General features: G+C 44.7%; 1 protein-coding gene across 3 annotated transcripts in view; it reads left to right on the top strand.

Moving 5' to 3' along the window:
* The window catches only part of Bicc1 (BicC family RNA binding protein 1), a 219,708-nt gene that overhangs the window by 123,414 nt on the left and 79,478 nt on the right, over window positions 1–16,816 (top strand). The gene's annotated exons all lie outside the window — the stretch shown is intronic.

Genomic DNA, 16,816 nt, shown 5'->3' with positions numbered 1-16,816 from the left:
ATATTTAATGAAGAATAAAAATGTCTGTAGCCATCAGGGGATAATACAAATGCTACCAGATGATCCAACACACAGCATTCCTGCCAGCTGAACCCTGCCGTGTGGTCTGGCCTTTCTCTTGTCACCGCTGTTGAGTTTGTCTTTTTGCTCCGTCTCCTCTGACTTTATTGTTAACCAGTATTTTAACACTGCACAGGCTCTCAATTTTCTTTCATGTTTGAGGTTTGATTTCTTTTTTAACCTCATTTTGTATTCACATGGAATAGAAACAATATTACAGAACTTGTGTGTGTGTGTATGTGTGTGTGTATGTGTGTGTGTGTATGTGTGTGTGTGTGTGTATGTGTGTGTGTATGTGTGTGTGTATGTGTGTGTGTATGTGTGTGTGTGTATGTGTGTGTGTGTATGTGTGTGTGTATGTGTGTGTGTGTATGTGTGTGTGTGTGTGTGTATGTGTGTGTGTGTGTGTGTGTGTGTGTGTGCACTTGTAACCAAACATGGCATGCCTATAGAAACTTCAGTCTTGTTAATTTTTTTTTATTTATCTCATGGGGACAAGAAATTGGAACTGTTAGCATTAAACAATCCCAGTCATACAGGCTGAGTCTCCAGGTGTAGGTCAAAGTCTGTGTGTAAGCCTTGCATGTACTTGATGCTGAAGAAAATGCTCGTAATTAATTGAGTTCTCTTGTCATGGGCTGTTTTGTTCTCACCACACCACAGAAGAAACTGCCACCAGTGGATCATCTATCTGTCTGTTTGACTGTTTTTTTTTAAAAAAAAAAATCTCCAGTTTTCTAACTAGATGATTTGAAACTTGAGCATACCCTGGGGCCTCATTCCCTAGTGTCAGATATTTTTACTTAAGAAATGAAATTAGCTTCATTTCTGGCTTATAAGAATGAAATTTAACCAGTCTTCCCAAGAAAACCCCAAGGAAACATGGTAGAGCTGTTTGGGATGATTTCAGGTTGCTTGTTTATGTACCCATAGTGATATTCCCCCCCCCCATTTTCATAAGAAACAATTGATTTTGTTAAAAAAATTGTTTGAAATGTGTTTTGGACTTTAGAGAGTTAGGAACCATGGGGATAAGTGGGATCATGTCACGCTTTCAGAATGGCTTCCGCCACTGACACACTCGGCTCTTCGGACTGCTCAGCCATACGCCACATCCTGATGATCTGTTATGCCTGGGAGAGAAGGCTACTCCAGCAGTGAGTTGGAGAGCGTTTGGGTCAGTCTTCACCTGTTAAAGTTAACCTCTGGAATTAAGCCTAAGAACTGGCCCCTGCAGGCTCGGGTCTCACACACTTCATTTTACTCTGTAATTATTTATGAAGTGCTGTGGTTGTACACAGTGCTCCGCAATGAGAAGAATGTGCCAAGAAGGAAGAGAGAAAGAGTCAAAGGTGTGCCTCAGAGGAGTTTACTGTTCAGCTGACTTGATGGCTGTCATTATTTAAGCATGAAGCTGATGAATCAGTTCTTGGCCTACCATCCTAACCACACACCCCCACCTCGTGATATAAAACAGAACAGACGTATATGTTCCTATTCTTCTAAAGTGGTTTCATTCAGATGTGAAGTTCCGTTATATTCTGTAGCTAGTAAAATTAAAATTAAATAGCGGGAGGGATTTGGGGAGGTAATTATTTGCTCATCTGATGGGCTGTTGCCTTCTGTGTCTGTGTGTTGTAGGCGGGATGGCTGTTCATTTTCAAGCCTTCATCGTTCCAAGCTCTCATTATTACAGAGACTAACGTGTGCATGTATATTCCTGGGCCCACGCCATGTACTAGATGATCATTAAATCTAAACCCCATGGCGATGCGGAGGCCTGCAGTGTGTGGATAATCCTCGTCGGCCGAGGGACAACTCAGCTGTGCTGTTGTCTTTCTCTCCAGCCTTTATAGTACTCGGCTTGAATATTTGAGTCTACACAAACATTTATTTCATGCCCATAACTCTCCCGGTCTCCTCCTCCTTCAGCTTCCCAGAATTTAGTTTTGTGTTTTCCATATTAGCTTCCAATAGCTCTCCTCAAATCTTATCTTTTAAGCCCTGCGTTCTTTATCAGAATGGCTGCCTGGGTACCTGTGCCGCCTCCCTGGCGGAAGTGCTGGTGGTTACTGCCTGGCACGCAGGAACCAAGCCAAAGCCTGGGCTTCCTTCAGTTAGAAAATGTAGCTTCTTCTCTAGAAGTTGAAGTTCAGTTGCTCGTAGGTAGTAGTCCAGGGAGGGCTGGGTTGGGAAATTGTGTAGCTGACAAGTTCCTCTAGTTGTTGTTGAGGTCAGAGTTTTGGAATCAAACCTCTCACCATCTGCGAGAGAAGCTTGGTGGGTCACGAGGAAGATGGGAGGTCAGAGGCAGGGGTAGGGAGCAGACACTGCTGAAGACCACAGAAGCCCACTGTCTGTCCTGGTGTGCTAAGAGCCACACAGCTGCAGATGGCCTGTCTTACACTTGGGGCACCTTTGTGGTCAGTTCACAGGAGGCATCGGGAATGAAGATAACCCAGTGTTCTTCTGCACACGGGAAGGACAGCTCTGAGCAGAAGAGCGTTGGGTGTTTCATCTTCCCCTTTGCCCCCTCACGCCTTTTCATTCCCCTCCCCCCCTTTTTAGTCCCTCTTTCTTCTCCCTCTGCCCAAACACTTGATAGAACTGAGTAGGGAAAAGATCAGCAATTATTTTCTGCAAGGGTGTTTTAGAGAAGCATACGTGGACAGGCAGACACATACATGTGTATGCACACGCGTGTGCATGCACACACATAAGACTGAGGAATAAAGAGCTTTTGGAACTGCTCCCCAGAGTGTTTGGCTTACCGGAAGGGCCGGAGGTTCATTTAAGCCAGAAAGAACAGAGAATTTAACATTGGAGCGACAGTAATTTCAGTTGGTGACTCCACGATTCTCCTCGGCGAGTCATGAGTAAGACAAACAAACTTTTCGGGTTTCTTCCCTCTAATATGAAGTTATTTTGTGTGGGAGAATTTAGAGCTGAAGCTCTCGAAGCCAAAGAAAGGCAGAAAAAGCTTGAGGTCTGTGCTAGTGAAACCAGTACTTAAGGATGAAAGTGTTTCGAACTACACAGTTTTACTAACCTGGAATAACTTCAGGCTGTCTTTTGGGTTTCTGAGCTGCAGCCTACGCTAAATGAAAGGAAACTTCATTAAAATAAGAACAGTGCTTTGAACAAGTTAGCTTTTCCAAATCGAATTCCGGTTAGAGCTGCCCTGACGTAGAGATAAAAGTGGTTCCTAATGAGAACTTATCACATTTGGATGACCGCACTGTGAAGACAAATTGGATGGGTCTGTCTCTGAAATTAGGTAAATATTTTTCTTACAGTCTTCTCTTTGCTTTTAATGGGCTCATCAATCTCTTTGTAGACCAGTGAAGGTAAGTGGGAGTCAGAATTAAAGTTTTCATGTCCAATTCCAAATGTTTGGGGTCAGCATTGATGAAGTTGTGTTCCTGAGGTGGACAAAGTGGAACGCCGGTCTTGATGGGGGCTGCTTCAGTTTAGGATGGATGCTCCATGGAACCAGCAGGGGTGCCAAGCATTCTCTGAATTGCCATGCTGGACCAAAGTATTCCTGTCAGTGAGTGTATAACCCGTTAGTGTGTCAGAAAGTGAACTAAGGGGTCTCGATGAGCAGTAACATGCCTGAATGAGTTAGAAAACAACATGAGGACTCCATTCGATGAAGCTTTTAGCCACATCTGTCGCCGAGTGTGCGCACGTATGCATTGCTAGATTATGACGTTATGTGTATGACATGGAGAAACTGTAGCACACTGAGCTTGGCAGTCCAGTCTCTAGAGGTTCAGCGCACAGAGTTGTGGTCATCAATTCATCCCCTGTTTTGTCTCAGGTACACAGTCAGTTCTCAGCACATATTTCTTCATGATAGCACCGGGACTGCTGATACCCATGAGTCTTTGTGGTTTCGAGTGATGGCCTTCTGGCATGAGTGGTAGCCCCTGTTCTGAGCAGCACTGGTGAATAATCTCAATCTCTCTCTCTCTCTCTCTCTCTCTCTCTCTCTGTCTCTGTCTCTGTCTGTCTGTCTGTCTGTCTTCTGTCTGTCTCTCTCTGTGTGCATGGCATACCATATTTATGTGGTCTTGGGTGTGCATGCCAATGCACATGCATGTACGTGTGTAGCATGTATGTAGAGACTAGTGTTTGACATGTCATGTCATCTTTGATGGCTCTCCACTTTAGTGTTTTGTGACGAGGCCTCGAGGCCTCTTACTGTTCTAAGAGCCTATCAATCTGACTAGCATGCTGGCCAATGAACCCCACTGTCTCCCCCTCCCTGATGCTGGAGCAGCAGGTGTATGCTGCTACACACAGCTTTCCCAAAGCTGCTGGGACCTAAACTCAGGTCCTTACCCTTGGGATACAGGTGCTTTACCACTAAGGCGTCTCCCAAGCTCCCAGGTTGGACTTCTCAAAAATGTCAAAGCCTAAATCTCCTCACTGAATGCCTTTCCCCACCCATGCCTGTGAGAAAATAGAGAAAATACATGGCTGGTTTCCTTCCTTAGTCTAGAGTGCTCTGTGATGATGCTCACCAGTGACAGTGGCCAAGAATAACTAGTGATAATCATACCAGCTTCGTCATGCCCCAGTCCTTGGAAATTGCAGAGGTTAAGGATGGATAGAAGTTCGCTCACCCTGCTTATAAATAACACCTGCCTTTTCAGAGATTATGCTTAAACATGGAACCACTCCTATCTGGGATCTGATTGCCCTAGGATTTTAATTTGATAAATTCATGTTATTCTCTTAGGATGAGACTTTTAAATAATCCATAAACTAAACAAATTCAAAATCTGTTGTAAGGAACTTACAAGGGTTTTATGTTTGTTTTTTTTTTCATTTAAATCTTTAAAAGTAGTATCTGATCTGCTCAGCAACCTTTGTTTCTTCTGGACAGGAAGCGTTGGTGCTTGAGCTGTGTGGGGTGTATCATGTAGATGCTGCCTCAACACATGGTGACACTAATTGGCCTCTGAGAGCTGGAGATGTCATGGGCGGTGGAGAGCAGTCCCTGTCCTTAGAGACAGCCGTCTGGTCTGGACTTCTAGGAGAGCAAACCCACAGCCATGTCTACCTCTTTCTACAAATCTGCTTGTTTTATCTATCTATCTATCTATCTATCTATCTATCTATCTATCTATCTATCTATCTATCTATCTATCTATCCAGAGAGAGAGAGTGGGGGGGGCACTGTGCATGCATGCATGCATGCACACACCACAGTCTATGTGTGTCAGTCAGAGAATGACTTCTGGGAGTCTGTCTTTGCCTTCTATCATGTAAGTCCTAGGGTTGACACTCAGATCGTCTAGCTGGCATCAAGCTCTTTCTGCTGCTGAGCCATCTTGCTGGTTCCTTGTTCCTTTTTCTGTATAAATATTTTCTTGGTGTATCTTTACTGAATGTAGTGATGAGTTTCATTACACTGCTTCTGTCTAGGGCTGTGGTGGACTTTGAGTTTGTTCAGCTCTCCTGTTCCTCCTGGGAGTTTCTCTAGACAGTCCTTCATCCACTTTCGTGTCCTGTGTACTTATGAATTTATGCATCTGTCTAAAATCTAGGCTTCTCACATGAGATAAATTGGTGGCATTGGTTTTTCTTGGTCTGACTTGTTTCTCTTGATATGATGGTTTCTGATGCATCTATTTTATTTTCCCCCTTCCTCCCTTTCTTTCTCTTTCTTCCCTTCCCTTTCCTTCCCTTTCCTTCTCCTTCCCTTCCCTTTCCTTCTCCTTCCCTTCCCTTTCCTTCTCCTTCTCTTTCCCTTCCCTCCTCCCTCCCTCCCTCCCTCCCTCCCTCCCTCCCTCCCTCCCTCCCTCCCTCCCCTCTCTCTCTCTCCCTTCCTTCCTTCCTTCCTTTTTCTTGGTTTGTCAAACAGGGTTTCTCTATAGCTTTGGAGACTGTCCTGAAACTCACGCTGTAGACAAGGCTGACCTTGAACTCACAGAGATCTGCCTGCCTCTGCCTCCCAAGTGCTGAGATTAAAGATGTGCACCACCACAACCTGGTGCATCCATTTTCTTGATAGTGGCAGAATTTCTTTCCTCATCATAACTAAGTAAAACCCCATCATGTATGTACTCACCACACTTTCTTTATTCATTCGTTTTTGTGTTGAGATCAACCATTTCTAGTTCTCAATACTTCCAGTAATCAAATGCTTACACAGTTTATGTGAGCTTTAAATGTTCATTTGTTACTCTCTCTCCCATGACATGAAAGCCTTTTTTGTAAATGTTGTCAAGTGTAAGCAGATGAGAACACTTATGAGCATGTGTACTGTCACATACATGCAAACCCAGCACACAGCAGGGTACAAAGAGACAGGAATGCTGTGCCATCCATGAACAAGACTGAGGACCTGAACTGGGGCTCATTCATGATGTCCATTCATTTCCTTTTTCCTCTCCTGAATGACCCTGCTCATTGTATAACTGCTACAAGCTAGCTGTTGGGTCTAGTCTTACCTCCTCTATACCAGGGATGGAGGTGAACATTCCTGGAACTTTCCAGTTTCTCTCTGAAACTCGTTATTATATATCTGGTAGCTTTTTTTAGAAAAGGTATTTTCTATTAACTTAGGAAGCAAATTAATTTGGCATTGAGTAGAGATGATAGAAAATAGCTGGAAAGGGGAGGCAGCGACAGGACAATTCAGAGGTGGGGAGTCTTACCTACAAAGGTGAACCTACTAAGTGTGTAGCCGAAATATACACCGAACTCTTAAAAATCAACAGTAACCACGCCAACAGCTTAGAATGTGCTCAAAGGACCAAATGGGTACTTTACTGAAAAGGACAGACAGATGGTTAATGAGAGGATGACCGTCGCTGTCTCTGGAGAATGGCGTGGTAAGTGAGATGCTGCTTAGTGCTTACCAGAATGGCTCAAGTTCAGTACGCCGACACCACCAGTCGCTGGGGATACTGTGCAGCGGCTGGAGCGCTGACTCCCAGGTGATGGGCAGCAGGATGCTACAGATACATTGGAAGACATCTTCATGCAAAACTAAACAGAACCTCACCAAATAAAATTGCACTTTTTAGTGTGCACAAGGGAGTCAAACAAAACAAAATAAACAAACAAACCAAAAACAAAGACTAAAAAAAAAAACAAAAAAACCCTCGAGTCTATGGGAAAATCTGCACATATTTATAGGGACTTTTTCATGATTATCAAAAGATACCCTCCAAGAGATGACTGCGTAGCCATGCACCATGAGCTCACTGCTAAAAAGACATGATATGAGTTCCTGAAGCATTGCGGAACTATAAATGCACATTGTTAAGTGAGAGGCAATCTGTAGAGATTTCCTTCGCTTGGTAATATATACTAATCTGTCTGTGGCCTTTGTGGCTCCTTTTTTAGTATTGAGGTATATATGTCACTCATCCACTGCACTGTGATTTTGCTGGTTGTGTCCACTCAGCAGCATGCATATAGACGGTCGTCAGTGTCTTCTCTGGCCTTGAGAACTCACTTCTCAGCACTGAGCAGTATTCTTGCTGAAGGACATCTTGGTTTCCTTACAAAACCTGCTTGATGAAATATTACTCTTTTCACCGTGCAAGTGTGCATGCGTGATCACACATATGTGAGCATGTTATTATGTGTGTGAATGTATATATGTGTATGCATGTTATGTGTATGTACATGCATGCACATATATGTTTGTGAGTGTATGCGTGTGTCTTGAGTGTGTATGCATGTATGTATGTATGTGCATACATATATGTGTGCATGTGTGACTGAATGTATGTTGTGTGTGCATGTGTTTGCGTGAGTGTATGTGTTGTGTGCATGTGTGCATAGTATGTGTGGATGTGTGTGAACTAATTGATACTGTGAGAGGTTACGACTTGTTCATGGGTATTGAAATTCATATATTTTATTTTGCAAGAACAGTCTGTTTTAGAAGCCACCTCGTAATTGGTTTTGAATGACATGGGTAACGGTACCATGTCAATCGCTTATTTCCTCTCAGTGAGAGTTGTACTTCCTGCCTGTGGCTTCAGAGCTTTGGGGCGGTCTTCATCCTCTGATCTTATGCCCGTGTCTTCCATTCTGTGCCGGTGTGTGTCTCTATGATAACTGTGACTGTCCCCTCAGTTTCTGAGGGTTGTCATGGACTGGGAATGGGCACCCAGTTTCAGTGGCTTCCCAAACCCTGCATGGCCGTTGCCTGGCTGTCCCTCTGCTCTGTCAGTCATGGCTGGAAGAGACTGCAGTGACATCTATTAGGCCTGTCACTAGCAGTTAAATTACTCCCATGAAGGGCTTTGCAGCTGCTGAGAGGACCGAGCTGTCATGTGGTGTTCCTCATTAGCTAAAGGTCATAAATCACAGTGGCGGCTTCTTCCCACCTAGTGCCCCCTCTGGGGCCATTAAGGCATGGCTGGTGGCTCATTGCTGCATTTTTATACGGGCCTTGATAGGAAGCAACATTCTTATCAAGAGATATTAAAGAGATTTCAGGAATGAGGGGGTAGGTTCCTTTTCTGTGTTTGTTGCCATAAATTACCCTTAAAGCAAAATAAGTCTTCCCTGAAATAAAAATAAAATCCCAGCCTGTTATGTGTCGCTTTGGTTACTCAGTCTACACAGATGTTGTGTCTTTCTATCATTTGAAGACAGACTCATTCTACATGTCGTTTTGCAATCAGATTTTCTCAGAAAAGTAACATGAGGGCATACATCTTCCTGGTCAGCTCACCAATAGTGTTACTTTTGTAGCTGCTTGAAATGACATTGTAGGTGTTCAGAGGATGACTAGATCATCATGTGACTATCAAATCCCTGGCATGGCCAGCAGGTTGAGTTTTCTTTCTCCTACCATCAAAATAATTCACTTACTTATATGTTTTCAGTTCCCCAAGTAGACTTCCTAGGCCATAGGATGTGAGCAAGTTCAATATTTCCCTGAGTTTTCATCTTTTCTTCCAGATTGGGCTCTTACCTTGTGGGCAATGGATGGGAGAGATAAGTCCTCTGCATCAGGCCAGCAAGGCACTCTTCCAACCTCTGGTACCCAGTGAGAAGTACCACTATTGTCATATTTACCTCCTTAGTGGGCAGAGTGGTCAAGCATCTTCTGTGTGTTCGTGGAATATTGATGCTCTCTCTGCCGGGGATCACCCGGCCCTCATTCTGCATAACCGGCTGTTCCCATCCTTCCCCTACCATACTAGCTTGTAATTTTCCCCCTTGTGTCATTTCTAAATTGTTTTTCTACTGAGATGAGGCTTACTTAGCACTCTGACTGACTCAAATGGCTTGTTTCTGTCTTCTGAAAGTGTAAGGAATTTCTGGAGTATTCCTGTTCCAAACTGCAAAGAAGTGGGTTGTCTTTAAATAGCTGTGTGTTTATTTTCGAAGGCTTCTTTTTAAAAGAAGGTGCGTGATAACACGTAGAGCATTGGAATGCTAATGTAAACTACCCAAAGGTTAGGTCTTTGATTTTAATAGCATGAAAATGTGTGTCTGTGTTTATTTTGTCAAGACCTAAAAAATCGCTACAAATATTATACGAGAGTCATCAAATTCCAAAGTTCTCTTGGCAGAGCAGAAAGAATACTCAATAAATTGGTTGGCTTTGTTTCTGGGTGTTGGGCTTGGATTCTCCATTCTAATGGCAGAAGTTTCCGAATGGTTTCCAACGTCTTGTATTCCAGTGAAGAATGAGCCACTTCAATATGTTATTTGGGGTTGGCTTGCATTCCATTTCTGCCCTGGCTCCATTTCTAGAGGGATTTGTAAATAAGAGAAGAGCTGGGGATGGTTTTCGTAGTCTTGGCATTCAGTTGCTTACCAGGATGGATACCAGTTTCTGGGCTTCACCGCTTCAGAAGTGCCCGTGTCTCCTCCATGTGTTCCAAACTGCCCCAAAAGTATGACACAGCACCAGGGAGCCCTGGTTTGTCCTACTTAGTCTGGGATCATATAAACCCAGAAGAGGGGAGAAGAATATTCTCGCCAAAAATATTCGAGGTCAAGCACCCCTGCCTTGATTTCTTTTGTTTCACAGCCTGAGGAGTATGTTCTTACCCAATCCTCTAACACTTTCTCCTGGGTAAATATCTAATAGATTTTATATCATGGGTAGTTTACAGACCTCAAAAAATATAAAATCACCTTTAAAATAAATATTTATTTTTGTTATTTTAGTGTGTGTGTGTATCTGTGTGTGTGTCGACAGGTGAGTGTTGGTGTCCTCTGATGATCCTGAACTTCCTGGCTTGGGTGCTGGGACTCGAACACTTGTCCTCCGTAGGAGCAGGTACGCACGGTTAAGCGCTGAGCCGTCTCTGCAACCCCTGTCAGATCTCTTCAGCTTAGAGAAGGGAAGCTACATTTCATTAAAACCAAAGCAAACACAACAGTTTTGAGTTGTTTTGCATTTTGTGTGTCCCTAAACATTAACTCCTGTCTTATTATTAACATCAGCATGGCCTTTTGCATGTGTCTAGCCCATGCTCAAAGTGGGAGCGCCTCTTCCAACATCCTTTTTTTGTTTTCTTTTGTTTTTTCGTTTTCTTTTTCTTGTGTCACTAGAACCCGGGACCTTGAGATTGTTCATGAAACACTGTGTCGCTGAGCAACAGCCCAGTCCCTCCACCCTCTTTCCCCAAGCCTGTTGTCCCCGGCTCTGTCATAGGTGGCTTCTTCCAAGCCTCCAGACGGAGTTTGACACTCTGCCTCCACAGTCCCTCAGCTCCTCATATGGGCTTACATTGGGTATGTGCACTGATTCACACTCGAGTCTTCTGGACTCTTCCCTTCCCTTCCGGGTGTGGAGTCTTATTCCTGTCGCATGCCTGGTGCCTGCCAGACCGTTGAAGTGATCAGTTACGGCTTAGAGTTCACATAATCATTAGACTTAGGATAAACACAAAGCTAAGGCAATGGCGACTTGGGTTTTTCTGGAATCTTTTAGATCTCTTTTGAAGAAGGTAAGAAACTATCCTGGCCCCTAGATATTAATGTTCCCTACTGAAAATAACTACCTCAGTAGAACGTAAGCAACCAGGCAAGGATCTTGAGTCCACCGGACACAAGACTAAGGTGTTGGCACTCTCTGGTCTCTGGTCTCAACTGCTGAAACTCTCATGACTGACATAAGTAACTATGACTTCCTTGCCTGTTCTGATTAAGCTCACCTTCTCTTCTCCATCCTAGACTCTGTGTGCTCATATCTTTAATGAAATATGCCTCTATTCCTATGGGGGTTTCAGCCTAACCCTGTCCCCTGCTTACCCCTTTTAGAATCACCCACAGCAAACATGTGACCCCCATCTTTTGGTGCAGAGATAGGAAGAAACCTCGACTCATTTTCTCCAGTTGTCAGGGGTGCCTTTGCTTAGTGGGGACTCTAGTGAGGTGGAAGGGGTTTACAGGAGAAACACACATCTTGGTTACTGCCTTTGAGATAGTTAGGGCTGAGGATTCCCCCTCTTCTCACCATTTGCCATTGGCACTAGAGTATCTTAGAAGAGGAAGAAAGTGGGGGGCCACAGCCAAGGAAGATATTTTCAGGCTTTTGTAGTTGCTAATCTGGATCTCCAAAGATGGGGTGAATTTGAATCCTGGAAGCGGCAGACAGAATAGGCTTAAGCCTGGGAAAGAACAGATGGTTTTGGAAGAGGGGATGCTGGGAAAGAGAAAACACTGGATAAACCTTGAGGGGCGATGATCCTCTACCCTATAGACACTGGAGAGCCTGGGACTCAGCACAGAAGAACTCTGTAGAGCCAACTGGCCATGCCAATTTGATTGAGCCAGGAGGTGGCTACTTGCCTACTCTGATGGATGCATGGACCAGCCTCTGAGTGCCCCCAAGTCCAAGATGGCTATTTCCTGTGTATCCTGACAGCTCCTATCTAGTGGTCTCTACAGACATGCCTAGGTGCTTTGGTAGTCCTGTAGGAATGTTCTCGGATGTACAACAGTTTGGTATGTACATGATCGTTCAGGGGATTGAAGGTCCAAGGACAGCCTTCACAAGTGGACAAGTGGAGCCTCAGTAGGGCTCTTGGAGACCCATGGCTCACATCTCAGCATGTTCAGGGGGAATTGAGTCCTGACAGTGACTGCTCCATGCTGTGAGCATCACTGACTTTTCTTTGACCTTGGTCACACTCTGTGGCTGCCTTCTGAATTAACTATCCTCTGTGGCCCGAACCAACCAAGGCTCTTGTTTCAAGGTCTTTTGGAGGGAATCCAAACTAACGTGGGCATCCTGGATACCTGCCTTGAGCTAATGAACTCAGGATCCTTGCCCAGGTTCATTGACAGCTCTGTTGTCTTGAGAGAAATGACTGCAAGTCACCTCCGGTGTATTTTATAGAGCCGTACAGAAATCTGGCAAGATGATTTAGGATTCATGGCTTGTTTCAAAAAATGAAAGGCTCCAAGCCATCTGCAAAAGTATTAAGATGTTCCCAAGTGGAACATAGGCTCGCGAAGTGGTTTCTAGGCACGGTAGATTGTTGTCAACGAAAAGAAAAATACACACTGTAGAGAGAATCAAGAAGAAAGCAAGCAAGCCTAAAACCCATGACTTGAGCATCCCAGGAAAAAAAAAATCTCATCAGTGTGTGAGCAGCGAGAGTTCCTGAGCTCTTGCCCCTGGGTATCACCCAGGTGGCCAGAGTTTCCAGGCTTTTGGCAATTCTGAGGTAACCCTGGCCAGGATAGAAATCACTGGTGATTAATCATAGGGGAGGACCAGCCATCAGATCATGCCTGTCAGCTCTCCTGAATGTCACAGTGAGTGACTCGAGCCAAGCTGGGAAAATATTTCCGTTCTTGCGATCCAGTTGTTAAAGTGTGCTCCATGGGGCACCGGAAGAAGGTGCTTGACGGTATAAACATTGGATTTCCCTTCTTTGTCTGTTTTCTGTTGCGACCACATTCCAGGTCTTTGGAAGATCATTGTTGGATGGGAGTTTTTATACACAATGGCGAGAGGACTGCTTCTCACTAAAGGCAGCAGTGAATGAGCCATCCTTCCTGCGACCCTCAGCCGCGGGAGCTGACATCTGGCTGGGAAAGGCTGGGGTGTCTCTCATGCCGTCCTAGGAAGTAAAGCCCTCGTTTTTGTTTGCTTGGCATCTTATATTGCATCTCATTTTAGACAAGAAGAGCACACCTCCCTGCCACCCCTCTGCCACCACCCCCTCACCACAGCCCATTAGACTATTCTTCATTCAACCGAAATGAGTTTACATTTAAATACATTTTGGAGAGTTCCTATGTGTTGCCACCACCAATCACATGAAGTACATGATAAAAATATTGAACTGTTTACTTTTTTTTCTTCATTGGAAAGCATTTATCTCCACCGTCAATAGAAACATTGCAGGAAAATAAAACTAAGTCCCACGAGCCATGGAGAAAGGCTTCGAGAGAACGGCCTCTAGGAGGGAACTCGTGGAGAAGAAAACCATGCAGTTCGGCCAATGTTCAAGGGCGCTTGTGACAAACATGGTGGTTGGGACAGAGTTGACACAGGGCGTTGGTATGAGATGAGCATATTTTTATCTTAACGATTTTGTTTTGTTTTATCCCGAAGAAGTGAGAGTTGTTTGAGTGAGCTTCTCGAACTGAGAAAATAGAGTGGGCATGAACTGTGGGAGGCATCCTTAGCCTGGAGCTTCCCTCTGCAGACATGAATTCGAGGAAGCTGGTGCTATGGTGGAGGTGCACCACATGCTGTACCCTTCTACTGTTACTCAGTCCCTGTTAGTGACACAGCGTGACGTCCGTTCCCAGTCCTCAGCCTTCTGCTAGGTATGGTCACCGAACTCATGACCGAGGCCTCAGATTCTACCACATGTGATCCGCCTGACTGAAATGTATCCGGCTCTCAGCTACTCGATGAACAGGCTTTTGAGGGATTTTCCTGAGTGTCTGAGGTCGATGGTGGAAACTTCGGTCTACTTAGCGGTGACAGTTGTCCAGAAGATGGTGTTTGGTACTTGAGGGAACTGCAGATGACTTGAGACTGCTGAATCCAGAAAGTGCGTTGAATGCAAACCTCGCTAGTCAGTTGGAGTTAAGTGTCCAGCAGAAGCCGGTGTGAGTCTGTGGCTGCATTTCTGAGGGGGAACTGGGCCCTTTCTACTTTTCTGTTTACTTATTAGTGAACAAAGAGACACCCTTTGGTGGAGACTGGTGTAGTGGCTGTTACAGAAAGCCCGGGGATGGACTCTGGATGTCTGATGAGAAAGTAAATCAGTTATAATGGGGGCTGTGATGGAACACTGCCTGGGGCTGCCTGGGGCCTAAGGCATCCAAGTTGCCATAGTAGAGGGTGACGTCCGAGAAAGAAGAGGGTGTGGTTGCGTTAAGGTCAAAATGATGGCTAGGTCTATGGATTCCTGGAGCATATTTAGTCTCACAGTGAGCAATGTTCATCATCTGTAGGAGCGCTTGATTAAATTAAATCATCTTTGAACAAGTGAAGCAAAACTTGTGGATGACCTAAACGTCAGTAAGCTGGAAACAGTGTTGATGTGGCTGTAGTCTAGGATATTTATTGTGTGTGACTTTAAGACAGGAGCAGCCACGGTCGGTCACGGCCCTGCCGTAACAGTTCAGTGAATGGAAGGGCGTCTTATATAACAGCCCACCGGCGCTTAGCAAACCCGTTTCCAGATGTTCCAAGCGCAAACACCTCATAACTTATGCATGTTTCCCAGGGGGGACTTATCATTATCAGTTGAGAAAGAATGAACGCAGCCATGACTCTGAAGGGTTGCATAATCCAGGAACCTCATAACTTCCTGCTTATGTAACCTGTAGTCCCATCATCTCATGGCTCTCCACAGAGGGAGAAAACAAAGTGTTTCTTACAATGACAAGCCGAAGGAATTTTTGTGTACCTTAGACACCTGTGGGTTTTTGGTTGTTTGTTTGTTTGTTTGTTTTGTAAACTCTAGATACTTTACCAGTTAGATGTGATCTGACCCATCTCTCTGGATCCTTCTTCTAGCAGTGAATGTCTAGGTTGCTTTTTGGCTCTAGAACATCAAAGGCTGTGAGCTGTGTCACTGCAAAGCCGGGGACAGGATCTCTTGGAATCACACCGAGTGTTCTTTATTCCCCAGCTGTTCCCTCTATTCCAGGACATTGGCTCAGCTTGAGTAGCCATTTCTGCTTAGCTTTATATAACACACACCCCACCAAAATACTTCACAAAGCACAGCCCCTACTTTTATGAGATAGGATAGACACTTAAAATAATAACTTGCCTCATTATTTTTCTAATCTTGCTAACTTCATGGGGAGCTCAGTGTAGTGAGATGCCCTTTATTCTTAGAGGGTGCCAAGACCCTCATACTGACTGTTAATGCCTTCTTTTTGGTTTGGTGATTTAAGAACTTTCCCTTTTATCTTTCTTATCTCCCCGAGGGATTAGAATGTTTTGCTTGCGTAATACAGTTTTGATTAGGGAAACACTCAGCCCCCCGCCCCCACACGGCTTCCCTCCTCCGTGAACTTCAAGGCTCTGCAATTTTGAATGAGAAAAATTAGAAAAACAATAACTAAAAATTAAAATGCCAAGGACTTGGAGCAAGGGATGGCTCAACAGTTGAGACCACTCACTCACTGCCCCTCTTGAGGTCCTGGGTTTGATTCCCAGCATGTATATGGTGGCTCCCAACCACCTGTAAATCTAGTCCCAGGGGATCTAACACCCTCTTCTGATCTCCACAGACACAATACATGTACATGGTACACATTCATGCAGGTCGGCAAAGCATTCATACACAAAAAATGAATCTAACTTCTTTTAATTGGATATTTGTGTTGGCTTCAGGGATTTTCCTTTTCCTACCTTTGACCGTATCACACTGCTCCTGTCACTGAGTTTCCAGACACACCACTGTGTCTGGTTTTACAGGGGTCCTGGGGTTTCAACACCAGCCTTCCTCTTCACACAGCAAGCACTTTACCCATGAGCCATTGCTGCAGCCCCATGCTACTGAGAATCTTAATCATGGACTCTTTCTGATGTCCTCAGATAATGATTTCATTACACTTCACAGGCACGAATAGGAGTCAGCTCGGTCCCATCCTTATACGTTACTAAAAACATGCAGTTGCTTTTGCCTTTTGGGTGACTGGAATTGGCCCTCTTGGCGAGAAGGCGTTAAAGATACACCTGTCATCATGGAATGCTCCACGATTGCTTCTTGGGGTTGAATAACTATAATCACGGAGACTATCTCAAGGAACATGGTTGCTCTAGGGGAAGTCAGACCACAGAAGGTGGTTGTGCAAGATGAAACTCTATCCTCCTGGATCTTGGCAGACTCTTTGAGACCAGGAGGAGGAGTTGTGTGGGTGGGAGAAGATGCCCGGGGAGACGTATCTTGAGAAAGGTAAGCAGCTGATTAAAACAGCAGCCGCTAACTTCGCTGACTCCGTCCTGCAGATGGTGGGTGTCGGTACGGCTCTGTGCAAGGCCAGCTGACGTTTACTGAGAAAGGGGGGACTTTCAGTGGGAGAGTAAGAGTTTGATATATATGTGATTGAAATTCTCAGTGTTTGGTTCAGTTTTGTGTGTTTTCCTCTGTTCGAGAATGCCCAAAGCATAAAGATCTAAAATTGCTTTTTATTTTTAAGATTTGTTTCGTTATATATGGATGTTTTGTTTGTCAGCTTTGTTTTATTTGTTTTTGCGTGCACATCTGTGTGTGTGTGCCATGTGCGTGCCCGATGCCTGTGGAGGCCAGAAGGAGGCATCAGGTACTCT

This window comes from Myodes glareolus, chromosome 18, assembly GCF_982192425.1.
Source record: "Myodes glareolus chromosome 18, mMyoGla1.1, whole genome shotgun sequence".
Lineage (NCBI taxonomy): Eukaryota > Metazoa > Chordata > Mammalia > Rodentia > Cricetidae > Myodes > Myodes glareolus.
The sequence above is the reverse complement of the archived record's forward strand: the minus strand, read 5'-3'. Positions and strand labels throughout refer to the sequence as shown.